We start from the raw sequence: 23,495 nt of genomic DNA, 5'->3' as shown, positions 1-23,495 counted from the left end.
ACGGTCAGCACTGTAGTGGTCAAGGGAGTAATGTGATAAAAACAAAAGAGAGAGGGGATTCAAGAGTTTTCAGTGGTAAACAAAGCTATAAAACAGACAAAGAGCACACGGAGCAGAAAGGGCCGTGATGAGAACCAGAGCAAATGATGCAGCAGGGAATTGTTGCAGCTCCGTCCTGCTGTAACACTGGCTGAATCATGAGGTGCCCAGTGAAGAGCTTAGGAGGGGAAGGAGACAAACAGAGACATGAAAGCTGACAGGAATCAGGCGCAGATCAGATTTTCACAGAGGAAACCACAAGGCACTGGAATGGAGGATTAAGAGTAAGGAGAAACACCCTTACTGTAGTGCAGCCTGAGTGACAGGCACTGCTATACATGTCTCACCTATAACAGCTAGAGAGTGGCTAGTGCGTGTCATGCGTATGTGTTATTGAATGCACTCACGCAAAAGGGATAACTGGTGTGTGGACGCGGCTCCATCAATGGGAGTGTGTGTGTGTGTGTGTGTATTTGTGTGTGTGTGCCACATTCTTCATCTTATCAGCTCGGTAATTCTCCTCTCCCTCATTTGCAGATTGAATCTCTGGAGTGTTGGAATGCTTTGAAACAAAAGGTGAGTTTGCCCTCTTGGTTATTCAACTGCTACATGTAGATGCTGGATGTTATATAATCAAGTGTAGTAACTCACAGTGTGACTTAAATCTTCGCAGAACACGGACGTACACCAGTAATTGTGCCTCATATGTTATTTACGGTGTACATGTTAATAAGCAGCTAGTGGGAATAGTTGTATTCTAGCAGTGATGTAATGCCATTGTCTGATGTAATGGACATGATGTAAAAGTGCAGCTTAGGTGAAATACACAAAACTGGAGCTCAGAATCCTAAAAACAGAGCAATAATAATATGTTAAGAAAAGGGGAGGAAAAAATTATTATCATTTATTTATTTATTTATTTTCCCACGAGACTGGTGAAGATGTGAGACGAAGAGAATCTGAATAACGGGCAGATAGAGTTGTGGATGTGCATACGAGGAGGAGCGCAGGCAGCGGCAGTGACGTTATCGCATGTTCCCACTGCCCTCTGCAGAAAAAAAAGACACTGCAGTATATCTCCCCCTCCCCAGTTTGCTGACCAATGATGTTTGGAGGTCATACTCCAAAACATCAGCCACTCACACGCAGCTCGTTCACGGACACGGCAGTTATTACACTTTAGAGCGAGGGAGGGGTAAACAATTAAAACGAGCATAGGTGTCCTTTGATTTCAAGCTGGGATTTTTCTCAGCTGGAGAGGATACAGAGCAGAACACGGGTGTGTTATACTTGCTGTTCCACATCTGATTTAGCCCCTCACTGAGGACATGAACACATCCACTGTGTGAATGACTTATTATATGTCACGCGGCACAGGAGATGAGAGTCAGTGAACATCCCACAGAGGTCAGTTTTGCACGTTTAATTCAACCCACGTGGCAGAATGTTCAGCTATATCAATAAACACAGTTTTTACAGTGCAACTGCCGCAACTGTTGTGCAAATATCGATAAATATATAATATTTTTTATTTGAACATTAGCTGATGGTATGTGCTTCTCATCAACATTGTCTACTCACTAAGTGCTGACTCAGGTCTTTTCTCACTATAAGTGTTCCCCAGGGGGACAGGACATCAATACTCAACTGGAATCAGCAGCATGCATCTACTATTGTACTGTTAACTCTCTGCAGTGCAGCTCAGTAAGATGCAAGGAGAGACAATTTAGTACGGAAGAAAATGTGCCAGAATCCAGAAACATCTTTTTTCTTTTGGCAAATGTTGATCATGTTAACAAAATGTTCATGTCCTCCTGTGGAGACTATGTGATGATATCTAGTGTCATTTGTGCCACGTTGTGCTACGAGCTTTGTCCACCACTTCTGTGTGAGTAGTTGAGACCACTAGGCTTTGACCATGTGCTAAAAGCTCTGAGACAAGTGGCCTTTTCAGTGGGAGATTACACCTTTCTAACACCTGACTGAGTGCATGGAAGTCAGGCAGAGCTTTGTGCTAGCACCTTATGCTTTGGCTGCAAAAGTGTGGCAGCACCAACAACCCAGCCTGTCAGTGATAGTTTACAGATGGGACTTAATTTCTGCTAGATTGAAAAAGCCATATGGATGGTGGGATCATTGAAGGTGTAATTGCTTTTTTATTCTGCATGCAAAAAGTGCACCGTTATTAAAAGAATACAATGCCAGCTGAATTTACAGAAATCACATCAGATATCTCTCATCATCCTCATTCAGGTAGAAGTAAAGAAAAGGTTAGCCGTGTCATCTTATTTTCACTACAGCGAAATAAATGATTATGGATATGTGCTGGTAATAATGAACTATATCTTCAAGTCATACAGATACAGAAAACCGAATAAGATAAGAAGACATGACCAAGGAAACAGATCATTGAAAAGAGACACTGCTTTGATGAGGTTTCAGCGAACACATAAACCCTCGTGACATTTGTCTTTTGTTCACTCTGCTATAACAAGTTCATCCTTCTTTGGCTAAAAACACAAATATTTCCCTGGGTCATGTGGTCAAAACTGGTGTAGTGATTTAGGTCTCTTTTGATGTAGCAGAGCAGTACTCTTACCAAAGAAGGAAGAAGGACATTCAGGGATCACATTCCTTCTCCTAAACATTTCTGAGCCTGAACAGATTGCTTTGCCCCAAAGACACTAGAACCATTAACAACTGTACATTACCATTATTCTCACTTCCTGTTAAATGTTTGTGCTAAAAAATCCTTAATGTGACACAGGATGCTGGATCTTAAAATGAAAAGACCAATGAATGGGGAAACTACAATGTATTCACTGTTCTTCTCCCTCTGTGTTCAGCTTATTGAGAGGAGAATGTTTTATTTTTTAATTTACTATTTCACTCCTCCCAACCTTTAAACCTTTCTTTACCCACATTTCTTCTCTGGATACAAACATAAAATCTTTGCAGGTTATTTATACATTCATTTAGACTAAACCCATAATGGCTTGCAGGCTGTTGTCTGCAATATTGTGCATCAGTACTATTGTATATTTGGTGTGTATTAATCTGCTCCTCTTGGCTCTTAATGAATGTCCCTGCGCTCCTCTCTGGCAATGCAGGTTTGATAGGATTAACCGAGCCATTACTTAATTACAAGCCCGAGAAGAAGCTGAAAATCTATGAAAAGGCTTTACAGCTTTACCAATAAATCAAGGGCAGAATTCTGAAGCAGATTTGTTGTTTCAGAAATACTTCCCACTAACAGGCTCATTAGCAAGTAGATGAAGGAAAAAGCTGGTAATGCTGTTGATTCTGCCAACTGTGTACACACAGCCCCAGCTGGTTTCTCCACTGCACTTATGGAACATCACATAGTTTTATGGAGAGGATATATGCAGTATTTGATTTAAATTCAAAGATATACTTTTGTGAAACTTGGAATTTTGAAACATTTTATCACTGTTTATTTTAGGTTTATAATTTACATGGTGGATTACTGTACTTACTTACCGTAGTTTTGATGTATTTTGAAGAGTTTTCATTTCATGTTACTTTTACTCCATTTCTTTTATTTTCACATCATAAGTTACTAGTTATTTTTTGCAGGATTTGATTCTTATAGAAATCATTCTATATTATCAATACACAGATGTATCATCATGGACAAAGTCACTTTATAATCTAACTGACTTTGATGGGTTTATATGATAGGAATACAGTATTGAATAGAACATTGAATAGATAATAAGGAATGAAACATGACTGTGAGTGTTGGCTGGTTAAATAGAACAGATTAATGGAAGTTGTGGTGGAGCTCCCCGTGTTGCCCTCTACTGGTAGACTCCAGAACAGTATTTAAGGACAAATTTGTTTTGTGTAATTCAAAACAAAACAATGTGGAGTGGACATATATTACAGAATGTAATACAATACAAAGAAAATAAAAATAACTAAGCAGTATTAACACCTGATCATCTGTTTCACATCAAATACACAGTTTGTCCAAAACTGTCCAGAGTCTCTGTGCTGTCTCTGTGGCTGCCCTCCAGATAGAACAACAGGATAGAACGTTTACATGTGCATGGCGGTGACACATTATTTGGTTGTGTGGAAGCTAACTATAGCTTCAATGGTTTCTTCTTATAATCATAATGTTTAATTGTACTTGTACTGTACTTTAGTTGTACCTGTACATACTTTTATGTGCTTAAGGTGTAACATTAGAATGGTTGAATAACATTTTATTCACAGGCCATGCTTAATAATGCCTTAAACACTGGTTGCCTAACCCATAATTAATTGTTGAAACTGGACCTTGGTTTTACATGTGGTTTTTTTCTATGTTGCATTTCTTGCCTCCTGATATTCTAGGTGGCATGTCAGTCAGACATTGCATAAGCATCCAGCTATGCAACATTTCATCAGCCACAACACCACTTATCAATCCACTTAACGGTCACACAGGAGAGGCCTGGCTTGCCCACAGTGAGGGGTTTTGTGGTGGATGAAGTGCAGAGTACTGTAATATTAGAAATGTGTTCCAGAGACTGTCTATCAGTAATTCTGTTGGGAAGACACACATGGGAAACATGAAGAGAGCTGTTGCATAATGAGCTCTGGCTTCCCTTCATGCCCTCATAAGGGAAAGGAAAGAGGTGGATGATGTTGTGAGCTCCAAGAATCAGATTAAGTGATCCAATATCAGGGGTGGCATAGTAAAGGATCACGTGTAGGGTGATGGTACCATAATGATCTCAGTCACTAAAATCATTAATAGACATGCAACCCCTTAGTAAAAACTCTGGCACAATAGCAGCTCTATTGGAGCAGCTGATGTTAAGGGTTTCGCTCAAAGGCACCACATTGTTTTTGATGAGACAGGGACAAGATGCTTTTTAACTTATTTGTCAAAATGTAATCCTTTCGTTTCAGAGACCAGATGAACGAGTAACCTTCCAATTATCATTTACACATTTCACACAAAACTACATGGTGGCACTAAGGTAACAAGATCACTATAGTCATTAGATGTGACCGTATTATTTTCTCAAATCTGTTTCCAGTCCATCAAATGCATGCTGAGATACTTCACAGGGATGTAATAACTGCAACCTGCTGGAAATACTGTATTGATAAAGTTACTGGTAAAGTTATCACCAAAGTTATAATGATTCATCTTCTTAAATTGCTTTTCATTGTCATGAGAATTATAAGATCTAAACGGGATAGCTGTTTGTGTGTTTTAGAAATTAACTATTATCCCCTGTGTAGTTTCACACTTCAAGAAATTAGAAGTGGGAGAGTTGGGAAAATTAGCGCTCGGCAAATCTAAAAGCATCCTAATTTCCTGCTGTTGTAATTATAATGCTTCCCTCTGTTCATTATACAACTGCAGTTTAGCTGCTCAGTGTTGCCTGCATCCCAGTGTTCAACAGCTGCTGACTCTTCATTTAAAGAGAGAAAATACAGCAAGTGTGCCTGGAAATACGGGTTTATTGGGGTAGAATCTAGTACCAGCACAAGCAATGAGAACTGTTTTATTCAATACAGTCATCTGATCTGTTGTTATTATAGAAACTATTGATCAGTGGAGCTTTGAAGACTACGCAAGCACTTCACACCAACCAGAGCACTGACACTTTTTAGATGAAATCGGCAAATGTATTGGAAGTATTATTGAAAATCCTCTGCAAGATAAATATTACAGGAGATTAACTTACTTTGGTTTTTCCTTTCACTGCCTCCAGTCTCATCCTGCCAAACATTTGAAAAATATATATCTAAAAAAAACTTATGCAGTTGTTACATTACACTCATTATACACACACTGAACTCTCAATATGCCATATAATTGGAATTTCATTAAATTCAAAAGTGAATATAGAAATACCTGCTCCTGGCTGACTCATTATTACATGTCTACATAAGGCTTTATATTCGAGTTACATGGTGAAATGAAGCAGTATGAGTTCAGATATCAGTATTTTTCAGCCATAATAAACAATATTATGCTACTGAGACTCCCTTGAGTTAAACCACATTAACTTGTTTAAGCAAAAATTTAACCTATGACACTTTGACTTTGTCTTTCAAGGTGTCATTTGTTATTCTATTATCCTTTATCTTCCCCTTTAAACTAATTTTCTGTGTTCTGTTGTGCCAGCCTGTCCCCAACGCCTGTCATAACGCTGCAGTGTCAGCTTTTCATACAAAATGAAGGTGTGAGTGCCACTGCCATTTTCACTGGATTTCTATTCATGATTGTTATATAGCAGTGGGAAGGTGGTGGTCTGGGTGAGCGTTAGGTCAGTATAATTGGCAATTGTGTGTTTGAATGCTGGTTAGATGACAGAAGTCAGGGTTTGCAATTCCTCTGTGTAGGGATGGACTAATGGTGTTAAAACTGCAGCAGCATATTAAGCTTAATTAAGACAGACACCTAACAAACAGCAGGTAACAAAGTTAAAACAAGTCTAACAAAGAAAATTAAACATATTTATTATCATAAAAATACTGTACATGCTTACAGCCATACTGAGACAGCAAAGCTAAGTACTTATTTCAGTGGCAGTGCTAAATAGAGAGATGACGCAGGACTCTACATCAGCAGCCTCATTCTCATAGATTTGCTCAGACATTTCACCTGGTCAGCTCTTAGACATCAAAGCAAGTCTGAAATGTAAGTGGAAGTGAGATGATGTCATTTCCAGACAATGTCCCCATGCACTCACGCAATATGTCCTCCAATTATTCAACACCGCTGTTTCTACTTCAACATTAAGCAGATGGGTGAACCTCAGTATCAGCTGTTCCAAATGTGGATCTCTTTGAAAAGGAACAGTGGAAATATGTGAGAGCAACACGGCTCAGATAAAAGAGTTATTTTTTCACAAGATCTATGTGCCAGGCTGCTCCCTGTTATTGTGGGTTATTCTAAGTGAGGTTGTGAGTGTGTGCTGGTAGTATTCTGTATGTTAACGCTTGGGCATTAAATAATTGCAGAAATAATGTGGATGAAGACAAGTCAAAAAAAAAATATATATATGATATGTGGTAATGACATCACACCCACTAACATAAGGTTCACATCACCATCCTAAAATGGAAATACTATGAAGAGAGGGTTTGTTACAAATATGCGTGTATGCAGGGACCGACACATATCTGGTAAATGTGTGGACTGCAGTTTTCTTGACCACACTTACCTTCAGTATCTTATGTCCAAGGCCAGCTTTTGGTCAACACTTGACTCCACTAAATGTTGCAGAGTGGTGGCCACCTCTCCCATCAATGCTTAGTCCATTTTTGGCTCTCAGAGGGGGTTGGTAAAATTCCTGAGACATTGCTAATTGTATATTGTGCTTTAATGTTCAAAGCTTTTCCAGAAGTATGTCTGTGGCTGTATCATCATAGGACCACTGCATACCAGACTTAAGGTGCTCCATCATCTTCCCCGGTCCTGTCAAAATAGATGGCTAATAATATGCCTCTGGATAGCATATCACCTATAAAATGCACCTTCTTGACAACAGAATGATCCACAAATGGCTGCCTATACTGCACATAAGAGCTGGTGATAAAAGACCCAACACAGGCATGCACACGTGCACACACAGACACACACTCACAGATGTGGTCTTGTTGACACCTCACAAAGGTCAGCTATCAATAACAGTCTAAATTTGGACACCTTTAATGCTGGCGGAAGAAAGGGTTGTTTATGAGTGGGTTTGAAAAATAACATTGCTTTAAAGCTCTTTACTAGATATTTATTATTAATGTAAGATGAGGTGATAGGCTTAGCTTAACTTATTTTTATTTTTTAATATCCAATTATCAGTTTCATTGATTACTTATAGAAAGCAGTGTATGTTATACTGCTATTTAGGTAATTCACCTGTGTCTCAAAGACCTTAATATGAACACACATTTCATAGGAAAGGAGTCAGTTAAAAAAGGATTATGATTAAAAAAGGATATCTACATAACAGCTCGATACACCCCTTTAGTGTCGATTTCATTAGGCTAAAGGGTGATGTTTTGTCTTTGTGTCTGATTCTGTATCAACTCACCAGACCATGTGTAATAGTCCTCTAAAGGTTTTAACAATTTATGAGCAATAGAGTGCTTTCTTTCTTTCTTTCTTTCTTTCTTTCTTTTTCCTCCAAGTCCACAGTCTCTGGTGTTACATGGAGAGTTAACATTTGTAATTTGTTAAAATACATTAAAATATGTCACAGTCACAGGATACCAAAGCACTGACTATAAAGGGATAACATCCAGTCTGTAAATAATTAAACAGTTTGGTGTGTTTGGAAGCGAGAGGGAGTCAGACAACACAGAGGGGGGTGAATTCCACAGTTAAGCCATCAAAAAATCAAGACACGGTTCAGTTGGTTTGCTTTGCTTAATAAAGATGAATACAGTTTAGTTACAGGGCAACACTTAAAGATGCAAAAACATAATTTAATTTCTGGTGTGTATCCGGCAGTGGCAGCAGATCTCATAGCAAATGCTGATATAAATTCACACCTATAAGACTGTCAGATAATTACCGACCATCATGTCAGCCCTGTTAACAACTAAAGCAAAAGTAGGCCAATAAGTAAAGCTTATAATAATAACTTATTAATAGATCAACATTTGCCTTGAAACAGTTTGAAGACATAGTATGTTGATAGGAAAATGAAGATGGGTCACCAACCAGGCATAGTGGGTATAACCACCTCCTGCCTCCGGCCACAACAGCTCCAGATTTACTCCATATCATTTAAGCCTGTATAATTCGATTAATCCCAAATTCATCAGAAATGTGCGCTGAAGTGGAACAAAGAACTGCAATGATCAAACCAGCAGATATTTTCATTATAAACACACTTACTTTCAAATTAAGCAAAGGTTTGTTTCATTTTATAATATGACAACATATTAATGTCATGAAACCGAGGTTTGCTGTCACAGATCTATTTGAATAATCAACCAATCATTCAGCTAAAGACAATAAAAACAAACTTTTTGCCCTTGGTCAGTGCAGAGAAACACAGAAGACAGTTTATTCCTAGCCTGGGATCACTTCCTAAGCCTGGTTGGGACTATTTTAAGTTGTGGATTTGGTGCTCTACAGAGTATTTTTGCAGCAGCACTGTGTCTGTGTGACCGATTCAAAATAAACCAGCATTGCCTTCAGTATAAGAGAACTGATGATAGATGAATATGTCGGAATAGATGAACTGATGAATTAGCCGTGTGTGTGTTGCTAGCTCCTGTTAGCATCGAGCTGCCTGCGCTGATTGAACCGCGGGCGTTGCCATGGCTACGCGCAGACCCAATGAGAAGCGCCCAGTCGACTGTGGCTGAATGGAAATAACAGAGGCCATTTTGCGCAAGAAGCCGCGGCATCATTCACTAATGATTAAAACGGAAACAGGAGGCAGGTTCGGGCCATTTCTGGAGCTTTGGAGCCGGCAGACACATGCGGTAAGTCCGTGTGCCGCCTCCCGAAGGTTTGTGCCGTGAGCGCCACCGCGTCGCTAACGTTCCCCCGAGCCCGAGCACCGACCCCCGGCAGAGGGAGGCGCCGTCAGTTAGCTGCCCGACACCGGCAACATCCGTGCGCGGCGAAAAACAGGTGTACGGTGTCATCACAGGGGCTTCTCCTCCTTCGGGGCCTCAAGACTTCCTTCATGTGAGGACTTCAGCTCATTTTCACATGGAAGAGGTTGAGGATAACCTGACGACATGTTTGCGGAACTAGTCGAGTCGTCTTAAGGTAACGTTAGGTTCCCCACACAGTCACCGCTGTGCGCTGTTGTCAGGGGGCTAACACCGCTCCCTCCGCGCCGCTTTTAGCAGCCGCAGCGGATCTGACCCAGAGCTGAATTCCCGTGCTGTGCGAGGGGGTAAACAAGCTATTTTGAGAGTTTCATGTCCACAGCAAGCAGAAATGACCCTGTAGTTGTATGGGGCGAGACCAGGGCAAATGAATCAGCTCATCCGGGATGCGGTAAGGTCTCTTCTGTTTCAGCTAAAGTGCATTCCAGTGGACTGGTGTTTCCAGTACATTAAAGGAAGATGCGGTCAGGGTTGCTGTGATGTTAAATACTCAAACCACAAGCTTTTAACCTGTGGAAAAAAATAAATAATGCTGAACATTAGTTGTAAAGACGGTGCAGTAACAAACAGCTTGCTTGATCACAATCATTATGAATAGGGTATCCATGTTTAACCTAAATCCCAAAGGATAATCTCTATTGTTAGCGTGCACGTTTTATTTGCAATGATGCAAACATTAAATATAAAGAAGTTGATTTTGGTCTACTATATTGCAGATTATCTTCATATTAGAAAACTTGTTTTGTGCCCTGTGGAGCTATTTTATTTTATGATCCCAATACTTATAACACAATGCAATTTCTGCACCTTATGACTGTGCTGTATTTTGCAGGCCAATGCTTCACAGGGGAACCGTAAAGTCAATATTGCAATACAGATTTTCTTCATTCCTGCTGCTTGTGTGTTGCATTCCCCTGTCATCAAACGTATAAATCAAACGGTCTCTAATTTATAGGGGGTGACATGAAAATCTTTAGGTTTTTGAGAGTGGAGTGCTTCCTCACTAGTACAGTTATTCACGTAACACTTTAAGATTTAAATATTTTGATGTGTTGCATACAGTATGTCTTTTTCACCTTTTTCACCTGCATATCATGGTGCTGATAGCCACTCTGTGTCAATGCTGTTAACTAGAATAAAGGGATGATGTAATGAGGAGAGAAATGAAAGGCCAGCAGCGATGGATGGTATCTTTAAGACCCATTTGAATGCTGGGTGAGCAGGGAAAGTGGGGAGGTGTCCAGGAGGCACAAAGAGTAACACTATCACTCCGGGAACCTCATACCGCTCCCAGTGTGGCCTACCTGACCAATGAGTGTGTGTGTGTGTGTGTGTGTGTGTGTGTGTGTGTGTGTGTGTGTGTGTGTGTGTGTGTGTGTGTGTGTGCTGCAGACATTAGTGGTTGTATTTTTAATATACATATATCTGTTTCTGCATACTTGTGCCTTGGGGAGAGGAAGCCATGCAGCAGGATGCAACATGATGAGCAACAGTTGGCTGCTATCTGTCTCAGCATGGGCTGGTGCACCAATAAACAGGTTCTCATGGAAGCTTAAATATTCACACTTAATGGGAGCTCGTTACATTTTGACTTGATTGACGACCAAAGGACCAGAAAGTATTTCTTGTATAATGTATCTGTGTTAGCATTAACTTAGTTGCACCTGCCGGTTTTGAGTTACTAAGAGAGACAGCATGTATACGTCCATGGTGTGTGCATGTATGTTTGAGGGCAAGAGAGTGACAGGAGGAAAAGGGATCAAGGCAGGCCATTAGGGAATAGGAGAATGTGATACATTTTCCCCTGAAAGTACAGAGTGTAACAACGGGTTATCCTCATAGCTCACTTTCCCTGTCCGTCTCTCTTTCACACATGCACACACTCACATTCCTTTTATTTTCCTTTGTCCTGTTTATTTCCTTGTTTTGGTGCCCGCTCTTTTCTCATTGTCCCTCTGCTGCCTTTTGCTCCTTTATCCCCTTTCTCTGCCTTTCATCAGAGGCTGATGTCATGGCTCAAGTGGTGTGTGAAAAGCTTGTCTAATTCTTAGTCTCACTGATAATAGGGGCTGCCTGTTGGACATGCTTGCTCCTTGAGCGCTCTCAATGACCAAATCACTTGGAGCTTACCAAGTTGTTTGATGATTGTGAATTTACCTGAACTGCGAAACTGTTTCTCTTTTCTGACAATATTAATTTGGTTTTGATAGTGGAAATTCATTATGATTAATCAGTGCCTTTGAGCTACTGAGCTAGATTTGAGCCTGAGCTGTTACAATAATGTTTTTTGTATATATGAATGAAATAATTATTTAAAAAAAACTGTCACTTTTACTACAGAAACTGGCTAACTACATTAAATTCTGAATTTCATTTAGTATTTAAAATTGAACAAATGCATTTTTTTTTTCTTTTATATTTTCTAACTTTGTCTCACTCTTATTTAAACATTTCCTAAAGAAAGGTCCTCCAGGTTATCTGACAAACCTTTAGGTAAAAATGACATGCAGTAGCTTTACTTTTTCAGATGTGAACAAGTGCAAAAAGTAATAGAAACGGAAGAATACAACAAAGAAATTCCAGTTTTTCCATTCATTTCTCCTTGGCTTATTTTGGAGTAACTTATTTAGGTGTTAAAAAAATGCGAGTTTGTATATTCTATGGTAACAATACAATACAAAAATGACAATAAATGAGAACACTACAACACTTACTAATCAGGTTGATTAGATTGCTATTGCCTGACTAGTTAAAAGAGGGCGTCTTGCTCAAGCTAACTTTAAGTACCATATGTGCGTAGGTCGGAAATCACAAATTCTGTCCGTTGGACATTAGTGTTGCCTGGTCCACAGTTTCATAGTTTTATTATTTCTGTTTATTATTATGATAGCAACTGTATGTGCAGCATTAATACTTTGTGTGATAGCCAGTCAATCACATATAGCCTATGCTTTGTTGCATCCAGTTGGATTTAGTTACATCAATAAAAATAGTCAATGTGGCTGTAAAATGTCTCCAGCTGTGCATTGTGCTGAAGAATGTTTTGTGAGATAAATCACTCTATCCTCACATTCATCTTCACTGCATATTGTTCCAGAGTAACAAATGTTGGTGCTATGCCTGTCGAACAATATATATGTGGATTTGTTTTTGCTTTTTTGATCTCATCCTAGCTTTATGTGTTTTACAGTTAGTCACACTTACTAATGTGTACACGCACAGCTCTTCTGCTTTTTATATCCTGCCACTTACTTAACTGGGAATGGCAGGGCCTTGCAGAAGCTGATAATGAATTAGGTGTTGAAACTGTACGGGTGAGACCATGTCGACACGGGCACTGTCGTCCGAAGTGGCTCATAGGTCAAAGTATCGGTGTGTTTGAGAGTGAGTATATGTCACTTGCTATAAAAATAGTTTGCTCTGATACTTTAATGATATCATAAGCTGCTGCTGTGTCATGTTGATTGTTTTTATAAATAATTCCATCACATGCAAAACTTAGATTTAGATGCTTGAAGAATGTGATCCAGATTTTATAAAAAGCAAGAAACTTGTGTTGAGGTGATGATGGAGATTTGTTAGTCATCTTTTGTAAAGTCTTAAGTAGGTTAAATGTGGTAAATAGATCATAATCATCAACTAAACTCAGGTGCTTAACTCCTTCAATGCTTTTATTGGTCCCCTGATACTCCCCTGATTCTGTCCCCAAGGTTACATCATTAACACCTGTCAGTTGTCAGCTTTCCACCATACCTCACTGATCCTTGGCACGTGACCAGAAAATGCTGGGGGCAGCTGCTGTTTGATCAAGTCTGTGTAGTGTGCTGTGAGAACCTCGAGGTCTGAAGCTTGCTTGGGGTACACATTGCAGTGGTACTGCTATCATTGGAGCCATCTGGGCCCATGTAGATGGAATTTTTTACATTACCACTTCATCACTGGCACGATGACAGCGGACACAGATAGTGTTGATCCAGGCCAACTCAAGTCCATGATTTAAAGGTTGGCAGCAGGTTGACACTTAGCTGAGCTTGTTCATGAGTTGGGCGTTTTACCTTTCTGGCTTTATACCTTTTAAAAATACCCGTTGTCAACACAGTTAAACTTTCTTATACAGTTGCACATTCTCAGATATTTGCACGTCATCAAAAGAAAGATGGTTAATTTCACCTCACTGTTTTATTGTATAAATTTGAAATTGGACTGGGCAAAAAAGGAGGCAACATCAGTAACTGTAACAGTCAGTTTGATTCACAGTTGTTTTGACTATCTGTTTTTGGTGGGGAAAATTAGTCACCACTCAGCAATCCTATCAGCATTCACTTACCCCTAATGGAGCTGCATTAACATAAGTTAATGAATTTCCTCTAGTGGTGACTGTTGCAGCCTTCCTGAACCCTGCTACACAGGAATTTGGTAGTTTCCCATTTTTGTACCAGTTTTGTTTATTGTTGAGGATGGATGTGATGAGAGGAGAATGGTCCAAATAGCATGTTGCACAGTAGCTGCCGGGTTTTAAGTATCCTGGGCCTAAATATGAGATGCTAATAGCAGTGGTTACATCATCATTCTGGGAATAGCAGGGAGTCTGGGGTCTAGAGGTGCTTGTGACTGACCTCCCTCCTGTGTATATTCAGCCTGTGTGTACGTGTGTGGTCATTTCCAAATATACATTCCCATATGCATTACACAGCAGTAAGATTATTAATGACAGGGAAGTGGACACATAATTAGTGTGTATACATTTACAACCTGATTTGCCACTGACTGCACATGTCTTTTATGTGGTTCAAAAACAAGGTGATGTTTGTGCTTCTCGATGTTAATGTGTGGACACTGGCACATCTCTAAGTGACCTTTCTTGACAGGCAATCAAAGTGTCACCAACAGAAAGTGAAAGAAAATCTCATGTGAGCACAATTTGACACTGCAGTTTCTGCATGGAACAGGCCACTTTACATAGCCACACACTGACTACATTGGCTACTGTGTGACATTAAAGCCCAGGAGGAGAGATGGGCATGTGGAGGCTCTCTTACACCCCCACTGTTATTCTAACTGTGCTCTTTTTACCCTGGCTTATCTTTTCAAAGGTATTATCTACCTGTGAATGTGTGTGAATGTACCAAATTGAAATTAAAATATGAATGCGACTGTGTTTGCATAGTAAAAGAATTTGTGTATAAAAATAGCCTGTTTATGTGTGCATGAGATACATACTGCATACTGTGTGGTATGCATGCATACAAACATGTGTGCGTGTGGTAAAATAGAGATAGTCAGCCCTGTCACTTAGCCCCCACCCATGTACACTGGGGGGTAACTTTCCAGTCTCATAGACGAGCATGCCTTAGTCTGAAAATAGCCGTATCTGATCACTGCTTCACCCAAACAGGGAACTCTCTTTCCCTGTCACTCCCTCTCTAGGGCTCTCTAACTTTCTTCTCAATCTGTTGTTTCTGTGCTTCCCAGGCATTAAACAGGGAAGGATCTGGGAATACAACTTGGCCAGGAGGGGAGACATAATCCTGAGCAGAGGGCAAGGAGAAGAGGAAAATAAATCAGAATAGAAGAAGAGAAAGAAGAAGAATTGGTACCTACGCACAGAGATCACCTATATCTGACCCTTTTTAGCAAGTCTCCAGGTGTTTGGTTTTATGACGGTAAGAGTTGAATTTTCTCTGCTTGATAGACTGTTGCACCTGCACTGTGCTGGTTAAGATGTCAGACCTGTAAATAAATATATGCATATTTGCTTTTGTGCATTTTTATTCCAAAACTCAATTCACGTTTTTAAACATGCATTATGGACTAAACAGAACGGGTTTAATTGACATTGCTATTCCAAAAAAAATATCGTTAATTTTAATATTTTATTTTAGATCATGTTTGATTACACACAAAAACAGATGACACTGTTGTCTAGTTATTTGTGATGTGTCTATATTTACTTGCTATGAACACATGATGCTCTAAAGGGAATGCAAATTAGAAGACGTCTGAATAGCTTTTACAACCCAAACACTGAAAGGGAATTGTATTTATCCATCCTGCCAAAACCCACAATTATAGAGTGAGAGTAGAATTTTTGTCTTTTGTGACAGTGGACAGGGGAAATGGTGTCAAATAAAAACAGTGGTTCTTACCATGGTCACCTCAGAAATAGCATCAGCAAATAACTTTTTTGCTTTTTGAGGATTTACAAGTTTTTTATACACGAACCCTAGCAGATTTGACCGATTCTTTACTGAAATGTTGTGATTTGTGACTTCCTAAATAAAAGGGAGAAATACCTACAACACAACTTACCTAATTTATATTATATCTTGATAAACAAAACTTTCTGTCCTCTTTCCTGTTACCTCTTACCCCATGATTTTGCTCTAGAAAGGTTTTTTCTTCCTCTGTACCTTTTACATACTTCCATCTCTTGTTACACTCCTTTTCATAGTCTCTTCTTTCCCACTCAACAAAAGCCATGCACCAATTCCTCCATTAGACCAGTCTCAGAGGTGTTGTGGAATTTCACCTTGACCCTTCGGGTACATAGTAAGGGGTGGTTCCCAGCCTCAGTTCGTAGCGTGCTGTACTTGTTTTATTTTTCCCTGTTCTGGAAATGTCACAGAACATCCTATTTTCCACGTTCATCAATACATGTAAATTATTTATTACAGTCACACAAAGCTTTTTGGTTCAGCACTATTTGGCACAGAGGTGGCATGGCTGCTTGGGTGGATGTGTATCACCTGTGATGTGGGGAAGTAAGTACTCTGTTGGAGAGAGGCCAAATTATATCAGATTTAAATCTATGTATTTATTTGTCTAGAATAAACTACAAAATGTTTTGAAGTTTGTGATCTTGCATCTGATCCAGATCTCGGGTTTCTCAGCAGAGACAGAAATACCATTGTTTTGAGCAGCTTGAACTCTTTAATTCCCTTGTTAGTGACACTCTGTTCTGACCCTCCTCTTCCTCAATACTTGCTGATACTGGGTATTTGTTTTAAAGCTGATGTAGAAAAGGAGCAAAATATTTGAAAGTTGCTTTTGCAGAATAGCAGAAGGCGCTTGAATTAGTCTAGTCTTATATGTAATACTCTTAAGGCATCTACAGGCATCTTCTTTTCTCTGACATAAAAAATACATTTTCATAGCCTACTGAAAGTAATAGGGTAATAGTCTTCATATTAAAATCATTAACTTGTCTCTCTGAGTTATTTGCTAGATGGTGTCTAATCATTTCCCATTGACCCTATGCTAAATTTTAGGCATGAAACTGTTAAAATTGTAATATTGCCTGACACTCAAAGATTCCTCAGATAGATTTTCCTGCTCCTCCAGACCACCTTAGAGGGTAAAGGGTCCTGTCTAATGGCAGTAAATATAGCGCCCTTCCTAATCAAATTCCTCTTATCTTCATGCTCGACACTTGTACACTGGTACCTGGGGAATCCAGACTATGTATGGGGAATGTAATCTTAGCCACAGCTGATAGCCATTCTGCCTTAGTGTATCTTTTGCTTCAAGTATTAAAGACCATTTTCAGGATTAATTCCTTCATTACTGCTTCACCATCCTCCCTCATTCTCTAGAGATGTTTAGTGGACCAGTGTTCCTAGGAGGTAATGTCAGACTGGAATCAAGTTAGTTATTGTTCAGTTTACGCTTGTGTTCATGCTTGACTGACTTATATTGTAGGGCAGTTATATCAGGATTTGTTAGTAATTAAAATTCAGCAGCTGTAGGTGGTATTTGTGCCATACAGTCTTGGTGGATTGGTGCACTTAGTTGAAGTGCTAAAACCCACATCAAGAAGTTACTTTTTTTTTTGCTTGGATTAAGTTTGTGTTTAGTATTTTGTGAGCATAAAAATGTGTAAAACAAAGCGTAGTAATTCTCCCTTCAGTCAACCATTTGGGCAAAGCTGCAGACATGACTGGAGCTCACTTATACAACTGAGTCGAAATATCCAGCCAGTAAAAGTTTAAGTTTCGTATTTGAAATTGCCATTGTCTACCCATTGTTTGTCCCGCCACCTTATTATAACTGTGCCTATGATGGCTTGTTGTGTGGGTTAAGTTTGTTGCCTGAGGTCGTATGGTATTGTAGTCACTTGTCTTTATTACAGAGCTCTAAATGTAATGCCCTCATCTTGGAAGAGAGTAGATGAAAACAGTGGCAGCTCTAGAGGTGTTGTTTACTGCTGATAATGTGTGTCCCCAGATGGCTTTAGTGAGATAGCTTACATAATGCAACATCCTAATATTGACTTCTTTGTAACTTCAATAGTATGTCATTTGTTTAATATTACAAACATATGTTATATAAACTCTATGTCTGTCTTTTTTCTGTGTTCATCTATGGTTTTCATTTGTGTTTTTCTCATTCTTGTCCATACTTTATTTTGCTGTATTAATTTTTTCCTCTCCCTCTTTATCTCTATGAAAATCAGAGGAGTATACAGTGTATGTATCTTCAGTTCTGTATAGAAATGGCAGGACAACAAACCTACAAGTTGTCAGATCCGATTCATTCTTCTTTTCCCATAGCCCTGACTCACTGTACTGGGGCCTGTGTTGCGTAATTGCATTAGAGCTCTCAGGCCAATGGATCTGCTCGTTAGTGGAGTCGTGATGCAATCTGCAGAACACATGGGCTTCTGTTGTTTGCAGTATGGGCAGCAAGTGGGCACGCAGGGTCAGTGTATTGACCTCGCCTATCCATTCATAGGGCCAGAGGGGGGTCTGCTAATGAGTGGCAAGGTTGAACAAACAAGGCTGATAACAGAGACTTTGTTGGAAGTGGCTATTGTTCAACTAGAGGCAGTAATGTGGTGGTAGAACAGTTACATGGTACTGAAAAATAAACCTTTATTAAATAATGATCTTCAGCTAAGAAGTAGCTTTGTACTTGTGTAAAAGGAGGTTTAAAACAGTTCTTTGACTGAAAGACTCATTTGATGAAAACTGTTAGTTCTGCACTATACCAGGAAAAACACATTCTCCTTTTTTTTTTTGTAACAACAGCCTTAATGCAGAATTTATTTGTGGGTATAGAAGCCTATATACATTTACTGTATATTTAAATAAACCATTGTTTGTCAAAATACTGTAATGTATAGCAGACTTTCTGGAGAATGAGGCTCATCTTAAATAATTTAGTTGTATGCTGAAATAATAGCAACGCAACCATAAGCTGGGTTTAACCTTGTGCAATAAAGTTCCTGTTAGGCCTATATGTTTGGCAAGTGATCAAGGCATATGCAGGATCATAATTCTGATCTACATTAAAGGAGTTTAACACTACAGCTAAGAAGTACTCCACAGCAAGGATGTCAACACATGCCTCTTGTTCTGTGTTAAAGTCTTTAAAGATATTATTGATTTGTATTAGACCTTAATGTCACATTCTCAAAACAATTTTGAGAATTTTAACTAAATGATAACATCATCGAGTTTGTTTTTTGTTTACATTTTCAGGTTTCGATTGGTCTGACTAAATCAGGCCATTTTTGCAAAGGTAGCTTTAAAGAAACACACTTTTCAGAAGATTATATTGTTTAGCAATGCCTACCATGCAATACCAAATTTTTTAGATTTGCCAAATTCATCAGGTTTCCTGTCATAATTAGTAATTTTAAATAAGACATCTGCACCAAGACTGTCAGTGTTGGATGACTTTCTGTTTTTTAAAATAATGAAAAACAAGAATGTTACCTAATGAAGCTCTCTGTAGAAATTGCTGCTACATCCATGTATTACAGTTTTTATTCTCACAGATTATTATTATAGCCTCTAATATATACTGTTGAAATGTTGGTTGTTTTACTCTGACTGTTGGCTAACGTGAATACCCACTAACAGTAATAATACTAGAAATACCTGAAACTGTAAATTTAAGTGTCCACACAAATCACAATGGGTAATTCTTCATAGCTAGACTCTTATTTTGATTCCCAAGCCTCTCTGTTTTTTTTCTCACCACAATCCTGCTCTCCCCACATTTTACCACAAAAATGCACCATGAAAATAACTTGGCTGCAATTCAGTAATTAAGGAATGAAGCGATTCTAAATTCTGCCTTTTTTGGAGGGGTCATTCTCCCTGTCAGTTGGCTTTTAGGCTAGTCACGTCTCGACGGAGATTTATGTCGGATCTCCAGGGACATTGTGTTGCCTTGTTGAAAAAGGATTTGTTATCCCTCATTCCTACGGTAGGATTTTACAGATTGCTCTGCATTACACTTCAGTTCTATCCCCATCAATGTCCCGAGTCGATGCTTGTAAATAATGTTTTCTGCAGAACATCACTCTAGAAAATAGTATTTCCTAATCACTTATGCTAAATATAGCACATACAGCTAGTGCTTAGTTTCTGTTTTATTAACCTTTCAACGGCTGAAAAGCTTTTCTATATAAGACTGACTGAGTAAAAAATGTCTATCTGACAACATTTTAGTTAGGTCTTAAAATAGATTTGTTAAAGAGCTTAATCTGTTGACATCCCGTGGATATGTCTCAGTCTGAGTGACCACCCCAGGGTCATGACCCTTAAGGCCATAGTCAGCTTATATCCAGTGACTTATATCACTCTCTTCTGCCAGCTTTACACATGCTTTCACACACACACACACACACACACACACACACACACACACACACACACACACACACACACACAAATGTAAAGCTCTGTTAAAATGCCATTCTAAAATAAAAAAAAATTCAAATTCAAATTAAAGTAACTAATATTTGAGTAATACATTAGAGAAAGTTAGAGTTTTACTACTATACTGCAAATGAATAAAGCTGTGAGGTTTGCTGAGAAAGTAACAGTATATAACATATAACTCATAGTCCTGGACAGTTGGTACAAGATCTGATGAGAATATCTTAAAATATTAAATACAGCTTGAAATGTATTATTATTTCAACTCCTGTTTTCATTAATGTAATTTTTCTCATGGAAGGAAGGTGCCATATTTTTTTCTAGAAACTTGTTTTGTCTGTGCCAAGGCAGCCTGCCAGTGAGTAATAGCATCCCGGTCAATGCTCTTTGAGGTCATGTTTTTGTTTTTCTTTCCTTCCTTTTGTGTTTCCTTTCTTTTGATAGTCATACTGTCTGGGTTATGTTTTTCTCTATGTTATCAATTTGTCATAGTTTTTTTTTTGGAAGTTTCATTTAATACAAGGACTAAATGAACCATTTTTGTTAGTATTGACATATTTAGTACCTCATTCCATTTTCTGATAGCCTCAGTCACTAGAGGCATCGATAAAGCCCAGCTTTGTCATCTGAGTGTTGTCTTCACTCTAATTTTATGAGATAATCTAAATAGCACACCACCCAGCCACAGATTACACATGGAAATTCCCATGTACTCACAACAATTTAATTTGTCTTCAGAAGTGAATTTGTGTCTGCAAGGTTTTTGTCAAGTTCAGTATTTTGAAAAGTTTTCAGTGTCATCAAATTGGCCATGCAATAGTACAGTAACCAGTTTTTGGCATTAACAGTGATGCCCTTCTAGTTAGAACATGAGGTTGAGATTCTTCGCGCAGATACTACAGTGTCCTATCCTTTTTAAATTCACAGACCCTCTTAGTCCACTCATATTGACCAAATGAGTCCCAGTTGGTCACTTACCAGATTAATGAGACTAGATGGGCTCGTGGTGTTGGACATCACAGCTTTTTGCGGCTTATAGCTTTGCCTTGTGTATTTGCAGTCCCACAGCTATTACACTCAGTAATTATATACACACTAGTCTCCAGAGTGGTCCACCAAGGCCTAAATTACAGTCAGTGGATAAACCACGGCAAAGTAAGAAAATAAAATTACTCAAAAGAAACTTAACATACCAAATGTTTTGGCCAGCAAAATCAGGAACTGAAAACACAGCTTTGGAATTTAAGGTCTCTAATTTATTATCCATTTATTTAACATTTAATTTTCATTCAGTAAAGTTATAGTGGATGTCTTTGTAGAGGAAGATTCTGGGACTTGACATTTACAGCCAAGTCAATTCATTATTATGAATGCTAGAACATTTATTCTCATAACTTCCTTTTGAAGCATTACATTATTTGCTGCATTTTGGAGAAGCACTTAGTGAATAATAATGGAAGAATTCTGTTCCTCACTAGTATACACTGTGATATGCATGCTAAATGCATGCACTGCTAATGATCCATCATCAGCCTTAGATAATGCTGCACACTGTTTTTAAAAGCTTAAAAAGATCTATGTATAAAGATAGGGCTCTTTAAAGGTGTAGAGCCTAGTGCATTTTCTTCCTGTGTTCAGCCATAACATTGCAGCATGGCCACAGCTGCCATGTCGCCACTGATCTGTCCCCAAGAAACATGATCCTGCTTATAATCTGACCATCATTTGGACGCCGACAACCTGCGACGCCAGACACATGATTTACCCCAGTATGTGTGTGTGTGTTTGTCAGAGATAGATTTACAAGGGTGTTCTGGATAAGGGGAAGGATTAGGTCTTCAGGGACTGAAAGAATCCCATGATGCATGGCTTGATGTAGGCCCACAAGCAATAGTACTTCCTAGTTATGGTAGTTAAAAAATTATTTTAAGACTTTCACTTTTTGCCCTTTGCTGCATTGTAAATGCAGCTTGAAAAAAATGCCAGTTTTATTGAAAAAGTGTGCTCACATCGCTACTTGCTCAAAAAAAAAAGACCTAGAACATATGTAGGCTAAGGACTGAGCACTATATGTCATAGTCTAGTCTTAGAGTGCAAATTGAGTATATTTTCCTTCAGAAAATACTCAATGTTGTGTCACTGATCTATGCCGCTCATCATCAGAGCCAGCTGCTAAGGCAGTTAATACATTTATGTCAGAATGTATGGTTGCATACGGTTGCATACCTTTTCCAAAAGAACCACCAGTAAAGTAATAAATGCTAAAATACATTGAAATACAAACTCAAATATGCATATGTAGGTATTTACTCACATCATTACTTAACCTATATGATACATGCATGCATTTATGCAGAACTCTATCAGTCTGTATGGTGCATTTATTTCTTGATCTGTACCCCATTACCATCAGTCATACGCCCTACTTTAACAGTTTCAAGAAAAGGTCTCCGTATGGTATCATACAGACATCTCATATGGGTACCCTGAAGTAAACATAGCATTCTGTATTATACATCCGTGCCATTAGTGTTATTTATGTTTCATCGGTGTGCTGAAAAGAATTTGCTAAGGTCATTAAGTGTCTCACTCAGCTGGAACAATTTATGTTCCCACATTTGGATTCCATGGTTTTAGCCCTCGCCTTATACATCTTTTTGAACATGACAGGCAGTTAAACTAGCTTTCTTATACAGTGCATCATAGGAAATCGACTAGTAGAGAAAGTATGTAAGTGGCGGAGCTTTCACAGCTCATCAAAAATGTAGTAGTAAATAGTATTTACTACTCTAAATGAGCGTATTTAAAATATTTTCACATCATATGACCATCTAGTATTCTTTGGCTTATTGTAGCAGTTAATTGGTAATTGTTTTTCAATCAACTGGTAGCTCTGATGTCTATGAACTCCAGAGTTGGTGGATTGATTTCCACTTCCTCTTGTCCACGTAGCTCCCTCCTCTGTTGTGATGGACTCACCCCTTCACATATTACGCAAGATATTATGGTTTATCACAGGTCTAAACCATTTTATGATAATCTGACTGAACTGCAATTTCAGATGATTTCACATGGATCACTGACCACCTTAGAGATGTTGTTGGTGGCTCAGAGGGCAGCAACCAGGCTAATTTCACCTTACTTTGCCGTGCAGTTCAGAATTGCTGGTTATTTATTTTATTCATC

At 38.8% G+C, this 23,495-nt stretch overlaps 1 protein-coding gene across 10 annotated transcripts in view; it reads left to right on the top strand.

The window, feature by feature from the left end:
- Window positions 1-200: 200 nt before the first annotated feature.
- Window positions 201-23,495, top strand: part of sorbs2a (sorbin and SH3 domain containing 2a) — a 51,489-nt gene continuing 28,194 nt past the window's right edge. For 4 of the 10 annotated variants that reach the window (XM_026359765.1, XM_026359767.1, XM_026359766.1 and 1 more), the window contains exons 1-2: window positions 9,522-9,799; window positions 15,115-15,305. The gene's annotated coding sequence lies outside the window, so the exon portion shown is untranslated. The other 6 variants (XM_026359763.1, XM_026359758.1, XM_026359760.1 and 3 more) reach the window with 5 other exon arrangements.

This window comes from Anabas testudineus, chromosome 1 (genome assembly GCF_900324465.2).
Source record: "Anabas testudineus chromosome 1, fAnaTes1.2, whole genome shotgun sequence".
In the NCBI taxonomy this organism is placed as follows: Eukaryota; Metazoa; Chordata; class Actinopteri; order Anabantiformes; family Anabantidae; genus Anabas; species Anabas testudineus.
The sequence above is the reverse complement of the archived record's forward strand: the minus strand, read 5'-3'. Positions and strand labels throughout refer to the sequence as shown.